The sequence below is a fragment of the Oncorhynchus clarkii genome, chromosome 3 (assembly GCF_045791955.1).
Source record: "Oncorhynchus clarkii lewisi isolate Uvic-CL-2024 chromosome 3, UVic_Ocla_1.0, whole genome shotgun sequence".
NCBI lineage: Eukaryota > Metazoa > Chordata > Actinopteri > Salmoniformes > Salmonidae > Oncorhynchus > Oncorhynchus clarkii.
In genome coordinates, this window is record NC_092149.1 from 87,076,754 (window position 1) to 87,091,983 (window position 15,230).

Below are 15,230 nucleotides of genomic sequence, written 5' to 3' on the forward strand. Positions count from 1 at the left end.
ATTTAACCAGGTAGGCTAGTTGAGAACACCTTTATTTAACCAGGTAGGCTAGTTGAGAACACCTTTATTTAACCAGGTAGGCTAGTTGAGAACACCTTTATTTAACCAGGTAGGCCAGTTGAGAACACCTTTATTTAACCAGGTAGGCTAGTTGAGAACACCTTTATTTAACCAGGTAGGCTAGTTGAGAACACCTTTATTTAACCAGGGAGGCTAGTTGAGAACACCTTTATTTAACCAGGTAGGCTAGTTGAGAACACCTTTATTTAACCAGGTAGGCTAGTTGAGAACACCTTTATTTAACCAGGTAGGCTAGTTGAGAACACCTTTATTTAACCAGGTAGGCTAGTTGAGAACACCTTTATTTAACCAGGTAGGCTAGTTGAGAACACCTTTATTTAACCAGGTAGGCTAGTTGAGAACACCTTTATTTAACCAGGGAGGCTAGTTGAGAACACCTTTATTTAACCAGGTAGGCTAGTTGAGAACACCTTTATTTAACCAGGTAGGCTAGTTGAGAACACCTTTATTTAACCAGGTAGGCTAGTTGAGAACACCTTTATTTAACCAGGTAGGCTAGTTGAGAACACCTTTATTTAACCAGGTAGGCTAGTTGAGAACACCTTTATTTAACCAGGTAGGCTAGTTGAGAACACCTTTATTTAACCAGGTAGGCTAGTTGAGAACACCTTTATTTAACCAGGTAGGCTAGTTGAGAACACCTTTATTTAACCAGGTAGGCCAGTTGAGAACACCTTTATTTAACCAGGTAGGCTAGTTGAGAACACCTTTATTTAACCAGGTAGGCTAGTTGAGAACACCTTTATTTAACCAGGTAGGCTAGTTGAGAACACCTTTATTTAACCAGGTAGGCTAGTTGAGAACACCTTTATTTAACCAGGTAGGCTAGTTGAGAACACCTTTATTTAACCAGGTAGGCTAGTTGAGAACACCTTTATTTAACCAGGTAGGCCAGTTGAGAACACCTTTATTTAACCAGGTAGGCTAGTTGAGAACACCTTTATTTAACCAGGTAGGCTAGTTGAGAACACCTTTATTTAACCAGGGAGGCTAGTTGAGAACACCTTTATTTAACCAGGTAGGCTAGTTGAGAACACCTTTATTTAACCAGGTAGGCCAGTTGAGAACACCTTTATTTAACCAGGTAGGCTAGTTGAGAACACCTTTATTTAACCAGGTAGGCTAGTTGAGAACACCTTTATTTAACCAGGTAGGCCAGTTGAGAACACCTTTATTTAACCAGGTAGGCTAGTTGAGAACACCTTTATTTAACCAGGTAGGCTAGTTGAGAACACCTTTATTTAACCAGGTAGGCCAGTTGAGAACACCTTTATTTAACCAGGTAGGCTAGTTGAGAACACCTTTATTTAACCAGGGAGGCTAGTTGAGAACACCTTTATTTAACCAGGTAGGCTAGTTGAGAACACCTTTATTTAACCAGGTAGGCTAGTTGAGAACACCTTTATTTAACCAGGTAGGCAAGTTGAGAACACCTTTATTTAACCAGGTAGGCTAGTTGAGAACACCTTTATTTAACCAGGTAGGCTAGTTGAGAACACCTTTATTTAACCAGGTAGGCTAGTTGAGAACACCTTTATTTAACCAGGTAGGCAAGTTGAGAACACCTTTATTTAACCAGGTAGGCTAGTTGAGAACACCTTTATTTAACCAGGTAGGCTAGTTGAGAACACCTTTATTTAACCAGGTAGACTAGTTGAGAACACCTTTATTTAACCAGGTAGGCTAGTTGAGAACACCTTTATTTAACCAGGTAGGCTAGTTGAGAACACCTCTATTTAACCAGGTAGGCTAGTTGAGAACACCTTTATTTAACCAGGTAGGCTAGTTGAGAACACCTTTATTTAACCAGGTAGGCTAGTTGAGAACACCTTTATTTAACCAGGTAGGCTAGTTGAGAACACCTTTATTTAACCAGGTAGGCTAGTTGAGAACACCTTTATTTAACCAGGGAGGCTAGTTGAGAACACCTTTATTTAACCAGGTAGGCTAGTTGAGAACACCTTTATTTAACCAGGTAGGCTAGTTGAGAACACCTTTATTTAACCAGGTAGGCTAGTTGAGAACACCTTTATTTAACCAGGTAGGCTAGTTGAGAACACCTTTATTTAACCAGGTAGGCTAGTTGAGAACACCTTTATTTAACCAGGTAGGCTAGTTGAGAACACCTTTATTTAACCAGGGAGGCTAGTTGAGAACACCTTTATTTAACCAGGTAGGCTAGTTGAGAACACCTTTATTTAACCAGGTAGGCTAGTTGAGAACACCTTTATTTAACCAGGTAGGCTAGTTGAGAACACCTTTATTTAACCAGGTAGGCTAGTTGAGAACACCTTTATTTAACCAGGTAGGCTAGTTGAGAACACCTTTATTTAACCAGGTAGGCTAGTTGAGAACACCTCTATTTAACCAGGTAGGCTAGTTGAGAACACCTTTATTTAACCAGGTAGGCTAGTTGAGAAGACCTTTATTTAACCAGGTAGGCATGTTGAGAACACCTTTATTTAACCAGGTAGGCAAGTTGAGAACAAGTTCTCATTTACAATTGCGACCTGGCCAAGATAAAGCAAAGCAGTTCGACACATACAACGACACAGAGTTACACATGGAATAAAACAAACATACAGTCAATAATACAGTATAAACGAGTCTATATACGATGTGAGCAAGTGAGGTGAGATAAGGGAGATAAAGGCAAAACAAAGGCCATGGTGGCAAAGTAAATACAATATAGCAAGTAAAACACTGGAATGGTAGATTTGCAGTGGAAGAATGTGCAAAGTAGAGATAGAAATAATGGGTGAATAAATAACTATGGTGGTACATGCTCTACCAACTAAGCCACAATGGGCACATCTTACTGGCCTAAATCAACTAATATGGCAGCTTAATGACATTAAATAATATTGACCATTATGATAACATTGTGTCACCAGTAGGAGTGATAACAGCAATTAGACATTTTTTTTTGTTTATTGAGGATTTTGGTTCAATGGAAGCCACAGATGCTCAAATCTAAGGAATTTAACCCTTTAAAAAGTATTTATTAGAGTGATGTGATCTATCAGGGGAGTCATGCACCCCACAAATCTGAGAGGGGGGCACAGAGTACATGAGGACTGATGGGGAGTGGTCTGGAGGGGGGCTAGGCCCCCCCCCCCCATCCCATTTGTAAGTTGGAGAATTGTGCATTTTTTTAAGCACCAAAATCTAGAGCCATAAGCTTAATTCTATGTAAAATACAGTATATGTCTTATTTTTCTGTACATCTAAGCATACCTCTTGAGCTGTCTGTATCCTCCTGACTGGTGGCTCTTTGTTACAATAAACTTAATATGCTTTGCTGTAACTCTGCTCAAATCTGGGTAAAATATTGAAAGAAATGTGAGTCTTTATTCAGTACATTTAGTAAAAAATGCCACTGCAATTCAGGAAAAACCCTGTTATGAAAACAACGAGGACAAAGACGAAGGGATGGTGTAGGGGAGAAGCGTGGGGGAGGGGGAGACGGATGAGGGAGGGGTGAGGTGGGGAAGAGAGGGGAGGGAGAAAAGGGTGGGTTAGGGGGGAATAGTGGGCAAGAGGAGAGGGATTGTCTAGGGGAGAAGAGTGTGGGGGAGGAGTAGGGGACGGGAGACAGGTGGGGGAGGGGATGGGGATGGGAGGGGCGACACAAAATAAGGGTGTTGGGTTACACCTATAGCCTCTCAAAAGATTCGTAGAAAATAAGCTTTAAAAGGCATGATAATGAAGCCTTATTCCTGGGAAATGAATTCAATGTCAGTTATTCAATGGATAGTCTAGAAACATGGATAGCCTAGCCATTTATCCCACGTGTAACTAACTCTGTGTTGTTGTCTGTGTCGCACTGCTTTGCTTTATCTTGGCCAGGTCGCAGTTGTAAATGAGAACTTGTTCTCAACTGGCCTCCCTGGTTAAATAAAGGTGAAAAAAAATGTAAGAATAAAGAAACATGGGTAGCATAGACACATGGGTAGCATAGACACATGGGTAGCATAGACACATGGGTAGCATAGACACATGGGTAGCATAGAAACATGGGTAGCATAGAAACATGGGTAGCATAGACACATGGGTAGCATAGAAACATGGGTAGCATAGAAACATGGGTAGCATAGAAACATGGATAGCATAGACACATGGGTAGCATAGACACATGGGTAGCATAGACACATGGGTAGCATAGAAACATGGGTAGCATAGAAACATGGGTAGCATAGAAACATGGATAGCATAGACACATGGGTAGCATAGACACATGGGTAGCATAGAAACATGGGTAGCATAGACACATGGGTAGCATAGACACATGGGTAGACACATAGACACATGGGTAGCATAGACACATGGGTAGCATAGACACATGGGTAGCATAGAAACATGGGTAGCATAGAAACATGGGTAGCATAGAAACATGGGTAGCATAGAAACATGGGTAGCATAGACACATGGGTAGCATAGAAACATGGGTAGCATAGACACATGGGTAGCATAGACACATGGGTAGCATAGACACATGGGTAGCATAGAAACATGGGTAGCATAGAAACATGGGTAGCATAGACACATGGGTAGCATAGGCACATGGGTAGCATAGACACATGGGTAGCATAGAAACATGGGTAGCATAGAAACATGGGTAGCATAGAAACATGGGTAGCATAGAAACATGATCTAACTTCCAGCATAGGCATCTCTTTGCTCTGTGCACCTTGGAAGGAACCACTTGCTAGGGAGAATATGGGGGGGAAATCTTTGTCTGGTCGTCAGTTTGCCCCCTCTGTAAAATACATAATACAATACATCTAGAAGATCTGCTTATAAATAATTATCATAAAACGTGGGCCTTAAAAACATTTAGTTTCAGTAATTCATTTATAATGAATACTACGTATATAGTGATGCTGAATGTAAAAATGTTTCAACTTATCCACTATGTGATGTTTGGTAAGTGAAAATGATAGGAGAAAATAGCCCAGTCATTAATAGTATTTCATACCAAGTTTGTTGCTGGAGAGGCTCCCACCCAAGGGAGATCCATCTCAGTCAAGATGTAATCAGCATAAATGTACAAGTTCAGCAGAAATGTTGGGTTGAATCACTACCGAATATCAATAATTGAGTCACTCCTTGGCTAAAAATGACGCAGCGGATTTTACCTGCCAATAGCCTCGGCTAGCCTCGGAGACGGAAAGAGGCATCGTCAATGTATCCGTGCCATAATGGCGTCTGTGACAGAATGGGCAGCGCCATCGATGCTATCTCCATTTTGAAGTAGTCCATTTTCTTCTTCACGATTGGCTGATCTCTCCTGATGACCCGTTTGCACATGATTCCAAAAGGGTCACCAGTAGTAGTAGTTTGACTACTAGAGCCCTAATATCATTCTCTATGGCTAGCCTACAGACGCCTACGGTAAGTCAGTACACTGCAGTAGGAGGGATCCCTTCCATGATGTCATTCCTACATACAGTATAGCACCAGGGTAGCCTAGTGGTTAGAGTGTAGAGGCGGCAGGGTAACCTAGTGGTTAGAGTGTAGAGGCGGCAGGGTAACCTAGTGGTTAGAGTGTAGAGGTGGCAGGGTAGCCTAGTGGTTAGAGTGTAGAGGTGGCAGGGTAGCCTAGTGGTTAGAGTGTAGAGGCGGCAGGGTAACCTAGTGGTTAGAGTGTAGAGGTGGCAGGGTAACCTAGTGGTTAGAGTGTAGAGGCGGCAGGGTAGCCTAGTGGTTAGAGTGTAGAGGCGGCAGGGTAGCCTAGTGGTTAGAGTGTAGAGGCGGCAGGGTAACCTAGTGGTTAGAGTGTAGGGGCGGCAGGGTAGCCTAGTGGTTAGAGTGTAGGGGCGGCAGGGTAGCCTAGTGGTTAGAGTGTAGAGGCGGCAGGGTAACCTAGTGGTTAGAGTGTAGAGGCAGCAGGGTAACCTAGTGGTTAGAGTGTAGAGGCGGCAGGGTAGCCTAGTGGTTAGAGTGTAGAGGCGGCAGGGTAACCTAGTGGCTAGAGCGGTGGACTAGCAACCGGAAGGTTGCAAGTTCAAACCCCTGAGCTGACAAGGTACAAATCTGTCATTTCGCCCCTGAACAGGCAGTTAAACCCACTGTTCCTAGACCAGTTAACCCACTGTTCCTAGGTCGTCACTGAAAATAAGAATTTGTTTTTAACTGACTTGCCTAGGTAAATAAAGGGTATACCATTTTTTTTGTTGTATTAGATATTCAGTTTCATGCCATAATTATGAAAATGTGAATCTGAATTAGGGGAGGATGGCGAACAATCAACGTCTTTGTTTTATTGTTTGTTTTTTTAACAACAACAAAAAATTAATATTACGGATTTCAATGTTCAATAGCTCTTAAACAAAAGCTGTTTCTGTACCGAGTCAAGATTGCTATTGTTGAGATAGTTATACGTGTGACTTCATGTGTTTCCTGTGATTTGGATCATTCTCCCTGCTATCTTATACACGGGTTGAGAATGGCCTGATTTGAGCACTGATAGGCACTTCAATTGGAAAGCAGTCACTGTACAAATAACATGCTATAATATATAATATATAATAAATGATACCAAAGCTCACAGTCTCTGTGCTTCACAACTCTGTATGGCTTTTGGCTGAGAGACAAACCAGGCCAGCCCAGTACAGCTTGGCTCAGTTAGGCCCTATACAGTGGGGCAAAAAAGTATTTAGTCAGCCACCAATTGTGCAAGTTCTCCCACTTAAAAAGATGAGAGAGGCCTGTGATTTTCATCATCGGTACACTTCAACTATGACAGACAAAATGAGATTTTTTTTTTCAGAAAATCACATTGTAGGATTTTTAATGAATTTATTTGCAAATTATGGTGTAAAATAAGTATTTTTCCCGCTACTTTTGCCCCTCCCTCTGAGTGAGGGAAATGTTGTAAATTAAGACGTCTCGATGTATTTTTGAAAGATGAGACGTTGAAGATAATAAATACCACTTTAATATCATACAAGCAAGTTAAAACACCCGGGTCTGCACTTCGCACATATTTATATCATACACAGTGTCAACGTTTATGATCAATATGTTTGATGTACAGTTACAAGATGACATGGCGTCATACCCTTTTGGGGTTGTTCTGAACAGAACGTTTGTCTATTTGTGAAGAAGAATTTGCCACGGAACACGGAACACTGAACACGGAACACTGAACACGGAACACGGAACACTGAACACTGAACACTGAACACTGAACACGGAACCTGAATGCACTCATGACTCCGTTCTATACTTACCAAAATGACAATCTTGTTTCTCTGAAATGCCTTGTGAAAGCTTAACACTGTAAGATTGTATTTTATAACTTCTAGGAAAAACTCCCTAGAAAGGCCAAAACTTAGGAAGAAACCTAGAGAGGAACCAGGCTATGAGGGGTGGCCAGTCCTCTTCTGGCTGTGCCGGGTGGAGATTATAACAGAACATGGCCAAGATGTTCAAATGTTCATAAATGACCAGCATGGTTAAATATTAATAATCACAGGCAGAACAGTTGAAACTGGAAGAGCAGCACGGCCAGGTGGACTGGGGACAGCAAGGAGTCATCATGCCAGGTAGTCCTGAGGCATGGTCCTAGGGCTCAGCTCCTGCCAGAGAGAGAGAAAGAAAGAGAGAGAGAAGAGAGCGAATTAGAGAGAGCATACTTAAATTCACACAGGACACCGGATAAGACAGGAGAAGTACTCCAGATATAACAAACTGACCCGAGCCCCCCGACACATAAACTACTGCAGCATAAATACTGGAGGCTGAGACAGGAGGGGTCAGGAGACACTGTGGCCCCATCCGATGATACCCCCGGACAGGGCCAAACAGGCAGGATATAACCCCACCCACTTTGCCAAAGCACAGCCCACACACCACTAGAGGGATATCTTCAACCACCAACTTACCATCCCGAGACAAGGCCGAGAATAGCCCACAAAGATCTTCGCCACGGCACAACCCAAGGGGGGGCTCCAACCCAGACAGGAAGATCACATCAGTGACTCAACCCACTCAAGTAACGCACCCCTCCTAGGGACGGTATGAAAGAGCACCAGTAAGTCAGTGACTCAGCCCCTGTAATAGGGTTAGAGGCAGAGAATCCCAGTGGAAAGAGGGGAACCGGCCAGGCAGAGACAGCAGGGGGGGTTCGTTGCTCCAGAGCCTTTCCGTTCACCATCCCACTCTTGGGCCAGACTACACTCAATCATATGACCCACTGAAGAGATGAGTCTTCAGTAAAGACTTAAAGGTTGAGACCGAGTTTGCGTCTCTCACATGGGTAGGCAGACCATTCCATAAAAATTGAGCTCTATTGGAGAAAGCCCTGCCTCCAGCTGTCTGCTTAGAAATTCTAGGGACAATTAGGAGGCCTGCGTCTTGTGACCGTAGCGTACGTATAGGTATGTACGGCAGGACCAAATCAGAGAGATAGGTAGGAGCAAGCCCATGTAATGCTTTGTAGGTTAGCAGTAAAACCTTGCCTTAACAGGAAGCCAGTGTAGAGAGGCTAGCACTGGAGTAATACGATCAAATTTTGGGGTTCTAGTCAGGATTCTAGCAGTCGTATTTAGCACTAACTGAAGTTTATTTATTGCTTTTACAACCCTTGGCATACAAGAATGTGGCAGCAGTCTCTTGGGACATTTACTGAGACCTCTTCATCTGCAGACAGGCTTTCCACATCTGAGGACAGACATCACAAAGAAACAGGCTTCACTTGAATTAGAATTAGACAGCCCTGACCATAATCTCTCCGCCTGTCTTCATAGTGCTCCTCTCCAGGGTTTTAAACTGGAGAATATGTGTATAATGTCATCCCATAGCCCTATCTAGCTAGTAAACCTACTCCCTTTTCTAACAGCCGGAGCAGAACATTATTATACCCTCTTCCATTGTCTCACATCAAAACATATCTGCAGACGAGAGACAGATGGAGAGAGATGACATGTTGTTTTTATTCTAACATCGTTAGTCATCATATTAATCAGGTGAAATGCAAAACTGACCTGGGATCATTAACTCTGGGACTACTACATCTCTTTAATAAGACTTCCTGTATAATATAAACTGACCTGGGATCATTAACTCTGGGACTACTACATCTCTTTAATAATACTTCCGGTATAATATAAACTGACCTGGGATCATTAACTCTGGGACTACTACATCTCTTTAATAAGACTTCCTGTATAATATAAACTGACCTGGGATCATTAACTCTGGGACTACTACATCTCTTTAATAATACTTCCTGTATAATATAAACTGACCTGGGATCATTAACTCTGGGACTACTACATCTCTTTAATAATACTTCCTGTATAATATAAACTGACCTGGGATCATTAACTCTGGGACTACTACATCTCTTTAATAAGACTTCCTGTATAATATAAACTGACCTGGGATCATTAACTCTGGGACTACTACATCTCTTTAGTAATACTTCCTGTATAATATAAACTGACCTGGGATCATTAACTCTGGGACTACTGCATCTCTTTAGTAATACTTCCTGTATAATATAAACTGACCTGGGATCATTAACTCTGGGACTACTACATCTCTTTAATAATACTTCCTGTATAATATAAACTGACCTGGGATCATTAACTCTGGGACTACTACATGTCTTTAATAAGACTTCCTGTATAATATAAACTGACCTGGGATCATTAACTCTGGGACTACTACATCTCTTTAGTAATACTTCCTGTATAATATAAACTGACCTGGGATCATTAACTCTGGGACTACTACATCTCTTTAATAAGACTTCCTGTATAATATAAACTGACCTGGGATCATTAACTCTGGGACTACTACATCTCTTTAATAATACTTCCTGTATAATATAAACTGACCTGGGATCATTAACTCTGGGACTACTACATCTCTTTAATAAGACTTCCTGTATAATATAAACTGACCTGGGATCATTAACTCTGGGACTACTACATCTCTTTAATAATACTTCCTGTATAATATAAACTGACCTGGGATCATTAACTCTGGGACTACTACATCTCTTTAATAAGACTTCCTGTATAATATAAACTGACCTGGGATCATTAACTCTGGGACTACTACATCTCTTTAGTAATACTTCCTGTATAATATAAACTGACCTGGGATCATTAACTCTGGGACTACTGCATCTCTTTAGTAATACTTCCTGTATAATATAAACTGACCTGGGATCATTAACTCTGGGACTACTACATCTCTTTAATAATACTTCCTGTATAATATAAACTGACCTGGGATCATTAACTCTGGGACTACTACATCTCTTTAATAAGACTTCCTGTATAATATAAACTGACCTGGGATCATTAACTCTGGGACTACTACATCTCTTTAGTAATACTTCCTGTATAATATAAACTGACCTGGGATCATTAACTCTGGGACTACTACATCTCTTTAATAATACTTCCTGTATAATATAAACTGACCTGGGATCATTAACTCTGGGACTACTGCATCTCTATCTGTATTTCAATGTAAAGCATCTCCTTAATAATACTTCCTGTTGACCTGACCAAGTGACCTCTCACCTCTGATCATGCTGTTGCCCTCTATGTAGCCAGTGCAGATGCAGGGGGGGTTCACCGACACAGCTGATATAACCCTAGAGGATTTAGGGAGAAGAGGAGAGAGGGATGAAGTGAAGGAGAGAGACTTATTGAGATAATAAGGTAGTTAAAGTGACAGTGTTCAACAGGAATCTGTGTGTGGCCTCACCTGGTGTCCACACCACACTAAGTGGCTGCAGAGGACTTTATGCTGAAGAACATGTACAGACGCACGAGGACCAACCATACAGTGTAGTTATAGAAATAATGAAGTGTTTTACTATTCTCCACGATTGGCCCTCTTGCCTATTATTTGAAGGTGGAAGGAGCCACAGTTATACACCTGAGCCTGCTAACTGCACAACACAATCCATCAATCAGATTGATACACGAGTGTGTAGGAGTGGGTTATAGGGTGTCTAGTTGTTCTACATTTTTTTCAATATGGGTGATTTAAAAATAACCTGTTTTTGTTTTTGCACAGACATCACACCCTTACCTAAACAGCACCCTCGCCTGAGAAGTAGAAATCAAAGGGAGAGAAGCTGGGAATTGAATAAATGCAGTTAACATAGCTAAGTAAATGGAAGAATACTCTTATTGCAATGTGAATGGCTCTTAAAAGAGCCTTTGGTTGTGCATAGTGTAGTCTATGGTGTTGCCAGGGAACAGCACCCTCTTCCTAGAAGTAGGAGCTGAATATCTCACACACACGGATTTCCTGTCTTGCTGCGTTGCTGGAGCCCATCCTTGAAACATCCTGCAGAGCAGCAGACTCCTCCCCTGGGACACGGCGGCGGCGGCGAGCTGCAGATCCCCTCCTGGTCCTCGTGTCCATCCTCATGAAGTTACGCAGGACACAGGTAGCCTTCACACACCTGAATTCCTCCAGGAGGCAGTCCCAGATGGGGTGGGTATAATTTGTGGAACGTTCCAACAGGAATCTGTTCCAAAAACTTTGTTAAATAACAAGGTTGCCAACAAACAACGTATATAAAGTTGTATAGCGGCAGAATAAGATACCAGGTAGGGACATTTCGTTGAGTTTGTCCTATTTGGCAGCTAGTTAGCTAGGTGATTTGATCATTCTACTTTGTACGCGTTGTTTTGTTGGCATCCTTTTAATTTACCGAGTTTTTGGAACAGATTCTAGTTGAAACGTTACACAAATTATACCCACCCTCCCAGATGGCCCTGGTCACCCACCCTCCCAGATGGCCCTGATCACCCACCCTCCCAGATGGCCCTGGTCACCCACCCTCCCAGATGGCCCTGATCACCCACCCTCCCAGATGGCCCTGGTCACCCACCCTCCCAGATGGCCCTGGTCACCCACCCTCCCAGATGGCCCTGGTCACCCACCCTCCCAGATGGCCCTGGTCACCCACCCTCCCAGATGGCCCTGGTCACCCACCCTCCCAGATGGCCCTGGTCACCCACCCTCCCAGATGGCCCTGGTCACCCACCCTCCCAGATGGCCCTGGTCACCCACCCTCCCAGATGGCCCTGGTCACCCACCCTCCCAGATGGCCCTGGTCACCCAACCTTGCAGTGCCCTGGTCACCCAACCTTGCAGTGCCCTACACGTTAATTGTAGGCAATCGTTTTGAAGGAATCTCCAGTCACAAGGTATCTGTAGGAATATGGAAGACAATGTAATTATTAGACTGTTACATCACCAGGTCATTGTGGATTACTAAAGTATAATATCCCTGATAACAAATCATGATAACATTGGATTGATAGATACATGGGCACTCATATGTGCATGTGTAGCATGTGACAATGACAGGATCATATCAAGGATAGCATCACAAATGAATACATAAATACCACTTGAAGCTTCATGATGAGTTGATCATTTGAATCAGCTGTGCAGTGCTGAGGCAAAAACAACAATGTGCCCCTCTTTGAGTCCCCTAGGACTGAGAACCACTGCTCTTCATTGGGACCTCTTCATATGTAGACAGGCTTTCATAGAGCTCTTTATCCGAGGACAGAAAACCTCACAAGAAACACACTTCATTATAGTCAAATTACACCACACTGAATATTATGTTACTATTATCTCCGTCCTTACTTATAGGGACAGGAACTACACAAAAGTACCTGCCCTTTCCAGAATAGCCTCCTCTCTCACTGACAGTTGGGGCTGCTCTCCTTTCACCCTCCTCCATGGCTGTTCGCTAGCTACCTACAAATGCATTTGGAGTTTGTTTTAACAGTGATAAATACATCAAGATAGTTATCTGAAATGAAGTTAGGTAGATGGTGATATTTCATTCCCTTAGCTAGCTATCTATACAGTATGTGAAGTTGGCTCGATAGCTCATTTAGAAACTCATTTGAGTTAGTTAGCTAATAATACATCGTTTTTTTGTACATTTTCAAAATGTATTTAGTTACCTGAATAGGTTCTCCCAGCCATGTGGACAATTGGAAACAGGTCGTTTCAGAGGTTTTTCCTATTGAACTATTTAACCCATTTAATAACCAGACCTTCATACAAACCTGCTGTGCTGAATTCTTGACTCGCAACTCAGTAGATAATGGACCTGATCAGATCAGAGCCTCTGCTCTTTTCTGTCCATAAGAGACCATTGGATTGGTGGAAGAGACAGGCTAGATGCATTAAGGTTTTTATAGGTTAGTTTCGCCTTTTTTCTTTTCCCGACATGAGTTTGTGGTGTTTTACTTTAGAAATACAATAGAAGTAAAAAATAAAAAATAAGGGACGAAAAAACCTCATTAAAATTATAGCTCACAATCGAACATGCTGCTTTATTGTCACGTTCTGACCTGTATTTCCGTTGTTTTGTATTTAGTTAGTATGGTCAGGGCGTGAGTTGGGTGGGCAGTCTATGTTTGTTTTTCTATGTTTTGGGGTATTTCTATGTTTCGGCCTAGTATGTATGGTTCTCAATCAGAGGCAGGTGTCATTAGTTGTCTCTGATTGAGAATCATACTTAGGTAGCCTGGGTTGCACTGTTTGTTTGTGGGTGATTGTCTATGTTGATGTCTTGTTTCAGCACAGGTCTCATTTTGTAGCTTCACGGTCGAATTTGGTTTATTGTTTTTGTTACTCGTTTGTATAGTGTTCAGTCTTTCTTGATTAAAGATTTACCATGGACACTTACCACGCCGCATTTTGGTCTTCCGATCCATCTCGCCTCTCCTCTTCAGATGGAGAGGAGGACGACCGTGACATTTATACTGCCGATAAGTGAGTCACAATGTGCGGCCTAAGCGGTCCACGGTAACGTACCGCTGTCTAGCGTCGTGCGCGGTGACTGGAACGTCTCCGTAGATGAAACGCTGCGGTGGACGGAGTCGGTCCCGTTCCGTGTGCGGCTACGAGGGATGACTCCCCACCGGTTTAAACTAGACCACATTAACGGTCTCAGCGAGAATGTGGTCCCCCCCCCCTCGTTAAACAAACAACCTCGTTAAACATGCCCCCCCCCCCCCCCCCCCCCCCCCCCCCCCCCGTCTAGACAAGACACCGATACTTCAAAAGCACAATTGTGAGTGAGTTTACATTGTCATTTGGAATTGTCGATATGGAAATGTTTATATGTAGAATACATCAGTGTTTTAACATGTGTGTTATTCAATTTCTGTTAATATTATTCATTTCATTTGTAGAAACATAATGCGAAACTTCTTCATGTTTTATCGTCGTTTCGAGACTATTGACCATTCAAATTCTTGCATGATACGCACAGCTCACATGTGTTAGTGTTCAAAAACTGGAGAGTTGAGACCGAATCACTGACGCTGGACAGAGTGGATTTCAGTTGTAACAAAAGACAGTTTTAATGAGTCAGAGATATCTTGAGCCAGGTGAAAAAGAGGCCTATACAACGGTTACATTCATTTTTATACATAGAATAAAGTAGGTGGAGTCTTGTCGTTTCGGTCTTCTTGACTGGTCGGAGGGTTGGAGGCGGACCTTGCTCTAGCCAGAGCAGAAGCCCCATTGGTGCAGAGCCTTATCCTGAGCATCCGACCAATAGAGGGGGTCAGTCTTGTGGCTGGGTGTATGTGTTCTTACGACGGAATGTCTTTGTTTATATGAGCTATGTGTATGAATACTTATATAACACATGCGCAATGTTTAATTCCTCCCCAAAACCCCCCGACAGACGGTTCAGGGGGATGCATCGCAATCTGTACAGTGTGGAACTCAGGAGAAGTACACTGACTCATCGAAAATAAACCTCTACTGTAGTTTAAGAGAAACATGCCATATTACAGCAGTGTAGACTACATGTGAATTGCTAATGCATTTATCAGGACGATGTATTGAATCATTATGGGAAGATGTTTATTGAAACCCTTTAAAATAAAAAAAAAAATAGAACTGACCAGGAACAAATTTACTGTAATTCCAGTAAATTACTGATTCTTACTATACAATATTAGAATATGCCAACACTCAAATATTTACTTAGCCTGCTGTCGACTTCTCTTACTGACGGAGAGAGTGAGCGAATTAGGTTTAGGGTGTGTCTCGTTTTTTGAGCCACACTATCAATAACCAACATGTTGTTTTGCAGGACAGGAATTGCAGATTTGTTGTTGTGT